We start from the raw sequence: 14617 nt of genomic DNA, 5'->3' as shown, positions 1-14617 counted from the left end.
GAAATGCCGTAACTGTATCTAACAACGGTTTCAAATCAGCATCTCTTTGACAAAAAGTTTAAATGAATAACTCAAATAAAACTCCAAACATCTTTCATTGTGTTTCAAAGCTCTTTTAGTTTTAAACCTGATGTTTATAAGCTTCTTAGTTTTTGCAACGGTCTGTAAATATACACAACTTTATAATAAAATGCACACATTTACCTTTTTCCAGACTAAACACAGGTATGATCCTAAGTTAAAAACATATGAGGTTATCATGAGGTTGTTAACATTGCAATTTATCAGTGAATGTTTGCTGTAAACAGCGTGTTTCCTGACGCACACACACAGCGTGACTCCGGTCAGGTAGAGACCGGTCTCAAGTGAGCACCGCTGCAGACTCGCTGTTTGAGGGCTTGATAGCCCACTCCCCCTCCACACCGCTCCACACTCGTTGCTTTGGAACAGCCCTCAATATTGCGGACCCTCCGCGTGAACGCGCAAACGGAGGGGTAGGGTGTAGGGGTATGGTGTAGGGCAGTCATCCTCAAAGTCCGGACTCCGGTCCGGATCCGGACCGAACCACAACTGTCTCTGGACTCTGAGAAAATTATACTTTTCATATGTATTATCTGTATTATCTGTGTTATCTGCGAGACATCGCCACAACGCAACGAGTCAAAATTCTCCGCTATGTCCACTGCAAACAGCAGGCTTGTTTGAGACACGTTGTGGCTCGCCTCGAAAGAAGACGAGAATAGCCGATCGCAGCCGGGGGAGGTCTCAAAAAGCTCGCCTGAAGTCGGACAGCTCCGAGTCGGCTTCTTCTTCTTCTTCTTCTTCTTCTTCTTCTTCTTCTTCTTCTTCTTCTTCTTCTTCTTCTTCTTCTTCTTCTTCTTCTTCTCTCAGTTTTTTGGCGGATTGCAAACAACTTTAAGGTGCATACCGCCACCTCCGGAGTCGGCTTGACTCGGTTTGCATTCATAAAGAATGCACAAATGTGTTTAATCGTAATTAAGTAGTTGTAAGCATAGGATACCAAACCAACTGAGACCCGTCTGTCCGCCGCATCTACGCACTGTACAACACACACACCTACACACTGTACCACACACACCTACAGCTCCTAAAGCATAATCAGGCTACAGCCGTTGTGTATTTTATTATGTGAAGCACTAAATGGTCTTAGAAAGATATCGACTCTTTGTTTGTAGATATCTACTAAACTAAAGCAAATAGGCCTAAATAGAGTACGCCTGTTATACTGAGTGATATATATATTACACACTGCTCTGCTATCAGCACGGACCTCACAGCTGTTCTCACTGTAAACATCGCGTCGCGATGAAAACAGTTACTAAAATAATATCCAGGGAATGCATGCAGAGCTGTCATTGGCTGAGATAAGTCCGGCCGTGCGTCACGCCTCCACCGTTCCCGGAAATGCATCCGTGGATCAGCCGGAGCCGTGGAGGACCCATCAGTGTCTCCTCGGTTATAGCTCCTCCAGAGAGCCTCCTCGACGCTCGATGCTCGGTCCTCGAAGTGCATTTAGAGAAATTAGATGTCCTCAACATGGCGCGCTGAAATTCATTTCCGGGTCACTACCGGAGGACCGAGGAGTCGAGGAGGGGAAATTTGAGCATTGAGAAACCTCTTGAGAGTTGCGTCATCTCCGTTCACTCCAATGGACCACTTTTTTACAGCAATGGCGGATCGTGGAGCCTCTCAATCGTTCCCCAGAAGTTAGCGCCAAGGCTAGCAGAGCTGTAGAGTTGCAGCATAATAGACCGTTCGTGACGGACTTTTAAAGGTAAGAAGAAGTTTAAAGATTTATATTGCGGATATTATCAGTACATCTGATTCAAATTAACATGTGTATTAAAGGATGCCAGTGGATTATCCCTAAATTAGTAGATTTAGGGAACGTTTACAGATAACAGATTAAGCTACCGGATCAAGTTAGCAACACACGTTGAACAGCCTTTTAATTGTAAATTCCGTTCTCTTTATGTAATTTCGTCCAACGTTGTTGAATTAGAGAAGAGGGGCTTCTAAACGGGATTGTATGCGGGGGTGGAGGGAGTTAAATATTAGATAAATATAACTTTGGTGCGTGTAAGAGTGAGTGTTTTTAGCAGAGCCATATTGTTTCCTTGTGATTATGTTGATTATTACCTGTCTGTATAATGTTGCAGCTCAGCTGATTTTGGATTGATGGCAAAGGGAGAGGGACTTAAGTGAGAGTGAAAACACAAGGTAAGTTTAATACTATTGTTTTATATAAGTAAGCATACTAAACATGTATTCTATCGCTGTATTATATAAGTAATCTTGTTAGTAACCTACTGTATGGCAGGTGGAGGGGCAGTGATGTTACAGGTGGAGGAGCAAAACTGCAAGACTGCAAACTCACAAGACAGAGAAATCAAAGTTTGTTCTCCAGAGAAGAGGTTGATTTCACTTCAATTTTTTATTTCTTATTTTCTAAAGATGTGGAAATGGCAAAAAAAAAACTTGAGAGCTGTAACCAAGACAACTGTAACAACATGAGTAGAGAGCAACCAAGGTTTTTCAAGTCCCTCTCTTACTCCATTTTGCAAACCCAAACTTCCAGGTACATACATGACGGGACACCTTGCTTGTTTTTGTTGTTTGCGCTCCTCTGGCTGGGTGCTGGCAGGTGGAGGGCAGTGATGTTGGCAGGTGGAGGGCAGTGATGTTGGCAGGTGGAGGGGCATTGATGTTACGGGTGGAGGGGAAGTGATGTTAGCTGGGTGCTGGCAGGTGGAAGAGCAATGTTTAGTCCAAATATTTCCATTGCAACGACTAATGGAAATGATTGCAGCTGTGGATCACACCTTATCTCCCCAAGGCAATTTCCCATCCAATAGGTGTGCTATATAGGTGTGTATAACCCTTTCTCCTGTCTGTTACTCTCTCTTTCAGCACAAAAACCAGAGGGGGATTCAATGGAGCCTGAATACCTGCACTGAGACCCTCACCCTGCACCCTGAGTCTCAACTCTCAGTGTTTTTCAAGCCTTTCCCTGTTTTTTTGTATTAAACAAAACATTAAGCTTTCCCAATGGTGTGGTTTTCGTTTTGTGAAAAAGTGCAAATGCAGTGTTTGTATATAATTACCTCATATATTGTTTTGCTGTTGGTCGTGAAATTGCTCCTGTTGACTTGAGCCAGCCATTTTTTCCTCCGCTCTGGGTCAGTGGGGAAGCCGTACATTCGTACTCCTTTCTCGGAGCGATTTGAGCATCCCCAGGCAGCACAGCAAACCATGGTGGCGACTAGGAGGCAGCACAGCAAACCAGGACAACACGGAGGAAAAGGCACAGACAAACTGCATGATATGCAATTCAATGTTTATTGAATTCCATGTATTTGCAACGGATGTTCCTAAAACAACACATTTAACATCATTATCATCATCATCATGCTGCTGCTGCTGCTGCTGGTCCTTTGATAGTCACCTGTCGGTCTCCTGTCCTTTCTGAAAGCCATAAAGATGACATTAGTCATTTAGATAACTTGTGTCCTCAATTATCATGGGATTACTGAAACTACCATGAATTTAAGAAAATGGTAGAAATTAATCTAATCTGAATTTTGAAGCATTCCTTTAGATCCCCTCCCTCTAAATATATCATTAGAAAGTGATGCTCCTGACTACCATACAAGTTTAAGAAGATAATATTGGTTTGAAAGAATTCAAAGCTATAAATAAACAGCAACAGGCTCTTTAACCAAGGCACTGTTAGCCTAACATGTAAACTAGTTGTTCACACTAATCCTAATATTATCACTTAATATTAGCAAATTCTATTTTATTTTTAAAAACATATTGATGTAAATACATACACATATCGATTTGTTGTATAAATATTGCAAATCAAAACCTTTATTCACTAATAATTACCAAAAATCGTAGTTCTATCTCCTGTTATCAATGCATTCACATTGCCCGCCATGAACTTCCGGAGAACGATCCTCGTCTACATGAACCACGTGACGATAACTGTTTTTGGACTTCCGTTGTCGTAACTCTTCTCGGACCAATGCGTTGACAGACACACACAGACAGTAGGCTTGTTTGAGACAAGCGAGACCTGCGCAGACCTGCGCAATTTCGATCAACGTCTTGCTCGTGCGTTGCATGATGGTTAGTAATTTTGTCCGACTTGCTCGGTTATGGCTAGAAAGGATCCGTCTTGTGTAAAACTCTCGCGAGAGTTCGGCTGAATGTCACGTGGCTGAATGTTTACGTTTGGCAGGCAGCCTTTCAGTTCTATTTCGTATATGGCTTCGCCCTCTAAGGCTATCGCTATTGGGTAATCCCCCTGCGCCCCCGCGCAGCACTGAAACACTTGTAGTCCACGCCCACCCGCAAGGTGGGCCCCACCCTCGGGCCTCCTTCCAGTATAAATAGGAAGGTGGCCCGGCAATCTGCTCCCTCTTTTTTTCAGCAAACCAGCACAGTTACTGAAGCACAGCAATTGAGAATCATCATGAGCAACAACTGCGTCCGTGGTTGTCCCTCATGTGGCTCTGGGTTCATAATGAGTTATGACCTGCAGAGATAAAAGCAGTATGCGAATCCTGCCGGGGGTCAGAGCACGCGTACGCGGCTCTAAACCAGCAGGTAGCATGCACTGCGCTCGTCTCCCCTCGGGCGACAGGAAGCGGAGAGCGGACACTCTTGCTGCTGTGGCCGAGGAGGACGATTGGCCCGTCCAGGCTTACGAGCCCGCGGACGGGGCCTCGTGTCCCTGGGGCAGAGTGCCGGGCAGGAGTCCGAAGCAACTCCTGCCCCGCCTCCCTCCACGGTTCACCGTTCGGTTCTCCCCTCCCTCCTCTCCCCCGGACGGGGGAGACAGAGTCAGAGCAGGGTGCCAGCTTGGCAGCCGAACATGCTTTCCCCCTCTCCGTCACCACAGCGCTGCGGCGTCTGTTACGGAGACGGCCAGAAAAGTGCTACTGGACGCTCCAATCAGCCCGGACGGGCTGTTCGGACCCCAGTTCATGAAGACGGCCGCGGAACAGGTAGACGGCATTCGCCAGCATGTACAGCTGGCTCCAGTCGGCTGAGCTGTCACAGCGGCACCAACACCCGCAGCAGCCGCGGCGTCCAGGCCGGCCACAGGAGGCCGCAAGCGGAGAGACGCCCACAGCAACCGCCCCAGCGGCTGCAGGGGCTCCGTCCCACGTCTCCGCTCCCCCGCCACCCCGGAGACAGGGTCTCCCGGCGGCGAGTCAAATGGGAGTGAGGCTCCCCCGCTCCTGGTCGGCTCCGCGAGAGCCTCCGATGAAGCGGAGCCGGTAATTAAGCCGGCTGCCACTAATCCGTTGATTAAGTAGGCAGCAGGGCTCCCTGCAGAAGCCTGCTGGTTTTAACCTCGGTTAATAACCTGCAGAGCTCGCGGCATTCCTCTGTCCGAGATACGCCTCCTACACACGGTCATAATAAACCCATGAGCGCTGTTATAACGCCTCGTGTGGACATCACTGCACACACCTCCATTCATCCCCTGAGCGTGTACACGCCTCATGATGAGAGCCGGAGTGAAACGCAGCGTGTGGAGACTCCCTGGCGTGGCTCGTTGCCATGACGACCACAGAACATCTCGAGCATGTGCGCCCGCTCTTAGAGTGTTTCTCAGAGTGGCAGCGCGTGTGTCTGATGGACAGATGGATGAGCAGGCTGATCAGCAGAGGATACGTCCTGCAGTTCGTCTCTCCCCCCCCCCCCCACAGTTCAATGGGATACAGGAAACACTCCTGTTATCCCAGAAGCTATGTCTTGCGCTCCAATCCGAGCTGCTGGAACTCCTGTTGAAAGAGGATATTTCCAGGGTTCCTCAAAAGGAGGAAAATAAGGGGTTTTCACTCCCGTTATTTTTCTAATCCCGAAAAAGACTGGGGGAATGAGACATCCTGGATCTGTCAGTATTCCACATGCTGACGATCAAACAGGTGCTGGAATGTGTTCACCAGGACGACTGGTTCACTTCCACCTGAAGGATGCATACTTCCACGTACCCATCATCCCGAAACACAGGAAATTCCTGCGTTTTCCATTCAGGGAATATCAGACCAGACAATCGTCTGCCGTTCGGATATTTCCTGGCTCCTCGCATTTGTGTAGAGAAGGCTGGAGCCACTACACAGAGGAGGGATGAGAGTGTGGTTTTCCTCTGGACGACCTGCTATTTGCTGGCTCGCCCCAGGGAGGAAGTCGCTTTACAGACGGTACATCTTGTATCGCATCTGTCAAAGCCTGGGTTTCATAATAAATTGGAAGAAGAGCTGTCCTCTTCCCTCTCAGACAATCGTTTATCTGGGAGTGGAGTTAAACTCAGCCAGCATGAGAGCGCGACTCTCGCGGCAGCGAGGGGAAGAACTGACAGCTCTCCTCCGGCGTGTCACAACCCACACAGCCCTCTCCGTGACGCAGCTGCTCGGCGTTGGCGTCAGCTGGTCACGTGATGATCCCCCTGAGTCTCTTCCAACAGGGGGACACTCCAGAGGTGGTTCATTCGCTGCAGAAGCCTGCTGTTTTAACCTATTGGTTTATAAACTGCAGAACTCGCGGCATTCCTCTGTCCCAGATATGCCTCCTACACACGGTCATAATAACCACGAGCACCGTTATAACGCCTCGTGTGGACAGCATGCACACACCTCTCATCCCCTGGGCGTGTACGCGCCTCATGAGGAGAGACGGAGTGAAAGGCAGCGTGTGGAAACTCCCTCGCAGCCCTTTTGCCTCACGGGCAGCGGCGGCGATGGCATGGCTCGTCACCATGAAGACCATTATGGCACTTTACAGAGAAGCCTCTCCCCCCAGCAGTTCCATGGGATACAAGAAACACTCCTTTCATCCCAGGAACAGTGTCTTGCGCGGTTTTTACCCCCGCTATTTTTCTAAATCTCCTCTGTCCGGTGCGCGCGCTGTCCTGCTATGTGGCGCGCACGGCGGTCTGGCGCCGTTCTCAGCGCCTGTTCGTGCACTATAGAGAGAGCTCGATCGGGCAACCTCTGTCTGCACAACGGCTGTCACACTGGCTGTGTGAGGCTGTGTCACATGTCTCCTCTGGGGTGGAGCCCCCGGAGAACATCAAGGCGCACTCCACCAGAGGAATTTCCTCCTCCACGGCTTTGCACGGAGAAATGTCAGTGGAAGATATTTGCACGGCTGCATCTTGGTCTTCCCCCTGTTCATTTATTCGGTTTTATTTGAGGGATGTCTCCCATTCCTCTCTGACACACCCTGTACTGGGTGTCCTGTCGGGGTGAGTGACGTCAGGGAGCCAGCTGTGCGCCTCTCTCCTGCCTTTTGGCACGCGGAGAGCGGCCCATTTCCCCTCTTATAGGAGGGATGTTCCTTTTTCCTCTAACACACTTTGTACGGAGTGCCTGGTCAGAGTGAGTGACGTCAGGGATCCAGCTGTGCGCTCTCCTGCCTGTCTGCACGCAGAGAGCTGCTGTTCCCCCACTTCGATCGCAGGACGAGGTGGGACTTTCGTCTCTACTTTCTCACAGCGGCCGGTATGTATTGTTCCCAGCCTTCACCCCGTCGGGAAGATAGGCATGTTTTGCTATGTTCCAGGTACGGTGATGAGCCATTACGCATGGCACATCAGGCAGGGGGGTGTTATTGAGCAGGTATGTCTGTGCTTCTAGTGCCGGACGGACCCAGTGGGGCGCAGACTACATCATGCTTCGCCCTTAACCCAATAGCGATAGCCTTAGAGGGCGAAGCCATATACGAAATAGAACTGAGGTTACCTACTGTAACCCCAGCTTCTATAAGTAAATGGTGCAGCCCTCTAAGTGCGGGGCCCCACTGGCTCTACGAATAGCTGAAGAAAAGTTATTTGGTATGGGAGCAGATTGCCGGGCCACCTTCCTATTTATACCGGAAGGAGGCCCGAGGGTGGGGCCCACCTTGCGGGTGGGCGTGGACTACAAGTGTTTCAGTGCTGCGCGGGGGCGCAGGGGGATTACCCAATAGCGATAGCCTTAGAGGGCTGCGCCATTTACTCATAGAAGCTGGGGTTACAGTAGGTAACCTCAGTTAGGATCGTTAACATCAGTTGGCCATAGCAAATGATGGTGAGAAGCTAAACTATCTATTAATTATGTCAATGACAGGGAGTGTGATTGTTGAAAAGCGGTCTTGCTGGTGTTCAAAGAAGAATGACAACACTGTAGATCACCAACACTATGGTTTATTTTTTATTCACAGGCAAGTCAACGTTGTCGCAGTAAAAGTCCCAAGATAGCTCCTGGTGCAATAAAATGTTCCCTTGCAGTGTTTTACTATTATGTCTGTTGTTTCTCTATTAATATTGCTGCTGCATTAATGTGTATGTTGCATCATGTTACTGCTGTATATGTGTTTCCGAGCCGCTCCGATTACAACGAGAGTTACAACGAGAACGTGACGTCATATTTACACTAGACGGATCCTTTCTAGCCATAACCGACTTGCTCTGGAGGCTCGCTCACATGAGACGTTGAAATCTCGCGGGACAAAGACGCCCGCAGCCTTGAGAGCGAGGCGCAGCGAGGTGGCGCAGTTCCTCTCCACGGGCTGCGGAGGTGAAATGCTTGATGGGAAACGACTCGCTGGTATCTCGAGCTGAGCGCTCATTGGTGGTTTTTACCCCGTGCTGCTGATGAAGCTCTCCATTGGCACGGCAAAAGTTTGTTGTTGTTTTGTGTCAGTTTTACGTCGCCGCTTCCATTCACATTTTTCATCATTGTTCCACAATGTTTATCATCATGAAATTAATATCTATATATGTTATACTATACTTGCACTGCTTACCGTTTTCATACTTTATATATCTTAGCATATTCATACACACTGTTAATACCGCTCACAGGCTGCTGTGTATATCTAGTGTATTCATACCCCTCACTGTTTATTCATCATTCAATTCATTCTATATTTTATCCTGTAGATTGTGTACATTACTTTTCACTTTACTGCTTGTTGCACTCCTGGTTGGAAGCTAAACTGCATTTCGTTGTCTCAGTACCTGTAATATGTGCAATAACAATAACGTTGAATCTAATCTTGGGCAGGAACAAATGTATTTACTTAGTACATATCTGACATTAACGATTAAACACATGTGTGCATTCTTTATAAATGCAAACTGAGTCAAGCCGACTCCGGAGGTGGCGGTATGCACCTTAAAGTGGTTTGCAATCCGCCAAAAAACCGAGAGAAGAAGAACAAGAAGGCGAAGAAGTAGAAGAAGAAGAAGAAGAAGCCGACTCGGAGCTGTCCGACTTCAGGCGAGATTTTTGAGACCTCTCCCGGCTGCGATCGGCTATTCTCGTCTACTTTCGAGGCAAGCCTCAACGCGTCTCCAACAAGCCTATTGGAACAGTCGTACATGCAAGGAGCTTTGAGACAAGCGAGACCTGCGCAGACCTGCGTAATTTCGATCAACGTCTTGCTCGTGCGTTGCATGATGGTTTGTCATTTTGTCTGACTTGCTCTGGAGGCTCGCTCACATGAGACGTTGAAATCTCGCGGGACAAAGACGCCCGCAGCCTTGAGAGCGAGGCGCGGGGTTATGGCTAGAAAGGATCCGTGTTGTGTAAAACTCTCGCGAGAGTTTGGCTGAATGTCACGTGGCTGAATGTTTACGTTTGGCAGGCAGCCTTTCAGTTAGGATCGTTAACATCAGTTGGCCACAGCAAATGATGGTGAGAAGCTAAACTATCTATTAATTATGTCAATGACAGGGAGTGTGATTATTGAAATAGGGTGTTAGCGGTCGTGTTGGTGTTCAAAGAAGAATGACAACACTGTAGATCACCAACACTATGGTTTATTTTTTATTCACAGGCAAGTCAACGTTGTCGCAGTAAGAGTCCCAAGATAGCTCCTGGTGCAATAAAATGTTCCCTTGCAGTGTTTTACTATTAAGTCTGATGTTTCTCTATTAATATTGCTGCTGCATTAATGTGTATGTTGCATCATGTTACTGCTGAAGATGTGTTTCCGAGCCGCTCCGATTACAACGAGAGTTACAACGACAACGTGACGTCATATTTACACTAGACGGATCCTTTCTAGCCATAACCGAGGCGCGGCGAGGCGGCGCAGTTCCTCTCATCGGGCTGCGGAAGCGAAATGCTTGATGGGAAACGACTCGCTGGTATCTCGAGCTGAGCGCTCATTGGTGGTTTTTACCCCGTGCTGCTGATGAAACTCTCCAATTGGCTCGGCAAAAGTTTGTTGTTGTTTGGTGTCAGTTTTACGTCGCCACTACCATTCACATTTTTCATCATTGTTCCACAATGTTTATCATCATGAAATTAATATCTATATATGTTATACTATACTTGCACTGCTTACCGTTTTCATACTTTATATATCTTAGCATATTCATACACGCTGTTCACACTGCTCACAAGCTGCTGTGTATATTCATACCCCTCACTGTTTATTCATCATTCAATTAATTCCAGATTTTATTCAGTAGATTGTGTACATTACTTTTCACTTTACTGCCTGTTGCACTCCTGGTTGGAAGCTAAACTGCATTTCGTTGTCTCAGTACCTGTAATATGTGCAATAACAATAAAGTTGAATCTAATCTTGAGCAGGAACAAATGTATTTATTTAGAACATATCTGACATTAAAGAGCCTGTGACACGAGTTTCCCCCATCATCCAAACCCATCAATTTGAGTAAATATTGTCCCCTTGAAAACCGTTACTGAACTGATTTTGGATATTTGTACTTTGATAACCATTAATCTGCCCTTCAATGTTGACCATTTTCTGGATCTTCTCGGGGATTCTTCAAGTCCCGCCAAATTATGTGTGACGTCATTGCGGGCACAGCGCTCCAGCTGCACCGTTAAGGATCCCAGCATCTGCATGTAAACGCACGATGGCGCACACAGCATCAAGCTCAGACAGCGATGATAGTTTAATTTTGAACGTGTCTGAGAGCTCATATGAGGCTGAAGGATCGGTTTATGTTGTATCTGTTAGAAGTTTAGGAATTAGGTGCGTCAATATGGGCGATCATACGGTCATATGTAGCCAGTGGTGGACTGGGACTAAAAATCATCCCGGGACTCTCGACCGGCCCACTTCGGTACCGCTAGTAAATTGTCAACAGGGGGAGTGGGGGATGTGCTAGTGACTTATCCGACCGGCCCACTTCGATACCGGCCCATCGGGATTCGTCCCGATGGCCAGTCCCCCACTGCACCCAGCCCAGCCCACGTAAACTGTCAACGGGGGGAGCCTCGCTGCGGGGAAACGGTGGACCTAGTGTCCCGATCGGAGTGGGAATAATAATAATAATAATAATCTGTGCATTTTATCCATTAATTTCCCCAACATTGTGGTAAAAAAAACACACGTTTAATCCATGTTGGTGTACTACAACTACAAAAAGCATCGGTTTTGTTGGGGCAGAATCTCTGCTCCGCGCCGTTCTTATATGAGCGGGTTCTCAAAAGAAGGAAAAATTCAAAGCGGCCAGGATAAGGGTTAAACAATAATCTGCTTTAATGGTGCAAACATACAAATACTTCACCTAATCACGAAGCCCTCTGCAGAGTACTCCGGGCTCAGGTTCTACCACCGTGTGAGACATGTCTCAGGAACGGCCAGTCAAAAACAAGAGCCCGAACCAAAGGAAAACACAGGCTTTCATACTAAAAACACAGGAGGAGGTGTGTGAATGCTTCCCCCAGAGGTCATCTTATTGGGAGAGACCAACACATGGCCTGTCGTACCCAATCAGCACGACACAGCAGAAGAAACCCGGAAACAAAAAGTCTCTTTCAGTTTGACGAAAACCAGATACCTTTTGGTGTCTGAAACGAACCTGCTCTAAACAACAAGTTTCCTTATCTTATTTCACATCTTGCAGCCAGCACACACACATCCCCTTTATGGCCCTTTGTCCCTGTGTCCATCTCCCCCCCTCAGGTTACCACACACAAGTTAAAAGTATGTTTTAAGATATAGTTGTTATAGTTGGCTAAATATACGTAATACATGTAAATTACCTTCATATCAATAATAACGAGGAACACATTACCTATGCTCTTAAGCAGTATTAGAGATGCTTTTCAAATAGTCATACTTCACACAGGCCCAATATAGAGAACACACTCATTTGTCCTGCAGCCTTTCCAGCCATTTGAGCTATTGTTCACATCCTTACTTCAAATAAAAGGTTTCACATTGCATATTTCCAGCTTCCTACTGTTATTATTAATACAAAGTAATTAACCACACACATCTATTTAAAACAAGTAGATTTCCCTGATAATTGACATGCTGAAAATCTTAAGAAGACTGTCCCCTCCCCCAGCTCTCTCGTCCCTGTCATAAAAGCTGCTTCCATTTCATACAGAGTAATAAAACATGTTTAAGCTAATTTCTCCACAATGTTTGTAGCCATTTAGTTCCCACACATGAAAGAATAAAAACAGAGGTATAGTTGAACAGTAATCACGCAGCACATATATTTACTGCAATGAAAACACACACATTTGCCCTAAGCATGTGGAACGCACCCTCTTCTTTTATGAGGGAAACATTCCAGAGTTTTGGAGCTATCCCCAAATAAGGATGTCCCCTGCTCACATCCCTCTCTGAACACAAAGACTTCACCTCAATATATTGGGGAGGGAAAATATACTTTGTCCCTTCGAATTTAACACACATGAATATATATAAGGTGACTTTAAAATGAATATACTAGATTTAACTTTCCTGCCATAACACGGTACTTTAATACTTCAAATAATTCAAATAATCCTTCAATTCCCCCTTTTGGTCTCGCCCCACGAGACCAACTCACATAAGAAATTTGAAACACAACTACTGTCATTCTTTGCTACTGTGTCTGTCCCCCAACCTTAAACCTTTGGGAACAGAACACAACTTTTCATGTCAGTGAAGGAACTATCAGAGTGGTTGCCTGAGTGCCAGAAAGCAGCATCCTTGCGTGTTGTTGAATCCTCAGGGTCCCCCTCCCCCTCAAAGGAATGCGCCAACAAGGGCAGCTGATAGGGAGGGGGAGATGCGGCCTTTCCTTCAAAGGTGGAACTGATTAATCTGATCAGAGAGAAGTAGACTTCTCTGCTGGCTCGAGAAGTCCCCCAGCCCGCTGACGCCAGCTTCCGAGTCGTCTGCTGTAAGGATGTCCGCGAGGTTCTTCTCTTCCAGTCCGCTAATGAGAGCTTCCGAGTCGTCTGCTGTAGGGATGTCCTCGTTGACGATAGCCAGGTCCGTCCTGATGTGTCTGGGTCCTTCCAGGTGATTTCCTCGCCGCACACTGGCTCCAGTAGTACCAGATGTCCCCCTTTGCTCCTCGGCGGACGGCATGAGATCTCCTCTGGGTCACTCTGTAGAGGCCGGAGAACCTGGGGTTGAGCCACGTAGACCTGATGACCTTCAGCCAGACGAACTCCGCTGTGTCGGCCTCCTGCTCCTCGGGTCCCCCTTTTGGCGTCAGCAACCTGTGTGGAGAAATCTGATACCCACCCCTCAAGTCTACGCTCAGGGCTTCTGGGCCCTCAGGTGTTTGACCCACCACTGGTAGGCCGCTTCAGAATTCTAATACTTGGCCTGTGTCAACAAAATAAACACCAACATCTTCAGGTGAACTAAATAACATATCTCAATAGCTCTGAATTTCTGACAAGCATCTGTGTTATTTTTAAATGAAATCCTTGAGATCCTATTTAAAATCTAAATATAATATTAACTGCTAATGTCTCTGGTAATGGAACAGACTAATGTTATGGATTAAAAACAACTAAAATCATGATGCTGACAAATTGAATAATTTCCTGGTGATACTGCTTCTACCTGTCAGTGTTTGGATATTATCAAGCTGAAAAATGAATACAGAAATCCAACATACTGTCATCAAATGTCTTTCTATTATGAATTTAAATTAAATGTATCCCCCTAATGTTACCTCAATAAAGTCTATGGCTTTTACTTCTTTACCAGGCTAGTTACAAGATGTTGTCTAAATTAAATCTCATTACATTACTATGTTTTAGCTTAACTGTAATATGTTCTTTCTACAGTTCAAACCTCAGTTACTTTAATACCTGTTGAAATATTACAAAATTGTTTCATTATCACAGGTCAACTTCTTCAGTACTCTATTCTGGAATTACATCTCTCACAGTAGCCCCTTGGCCACTGATTCTGCATCTGTGTTACCTGTTATAACTCAATCAATATTAGAAACATGTCAACATTAATCAAACAGTATCTTATCCCCAGATATGGAGCAGGTTAAATCTAAAACTGTCAATCAATGGTCAGATTGAACATCTGAGTTGGGGCGGCAGGTTTCTTCCAGTCCCTAAATGAAAAAATCCCACACTCCCCCTTTTTACACATGTACACATGTGTAACAAAATCCTGTATGGGAAGAAAACCTTCAGGTAACCAGTGGTTATAAGAAAATACCAAACATCATTCACAAAAGTACATCCATCATTTTTCACAGTAAACACTCCAGGGAAAATAAGTGTTCATTTCCAGCTGGCAGTCCTAAAAGAAACAGAATCTTTAGATTTTAGTTTGAGTTTTACATTTGCAAACC

General features: G+C 46.4%; 1 long non-coding RNA gene across 1 annotated transcript; it reads left to right on the top strand.

The window, feature by feature from the left end:
* Nucleotides 1-61: 61 nt before the first annotated feature.
* On the top strand, nt 62-3065 carry LOC307025620. The gene is made up of 2 exons (XR_013804206.1): nt 62-1795; nt 2181-3065. It is a non-coding gene; the product is annotated as an uncharacterized lncRNA (long non-coding RNA).
* Nucleotides 3066-14617: the final 11552 nt, after the last annotated feature.

Source organism: Notothenia rossii (genome assembly GCF_949606895.1).
Source record: "Notothenia rossii genome assembly, chromosome: 11".
NCBI lineage: Eukaryota > Metazoa > Chordata > Actinopteri > Perciformes > Nototheniidae > Notothenia > Notothenia rossii.
The sequence above is the reverse complement of the archived record's forward strand: the minus strand, read 5'-3'. Positions and strand labels throughout refer to the sequence as shown.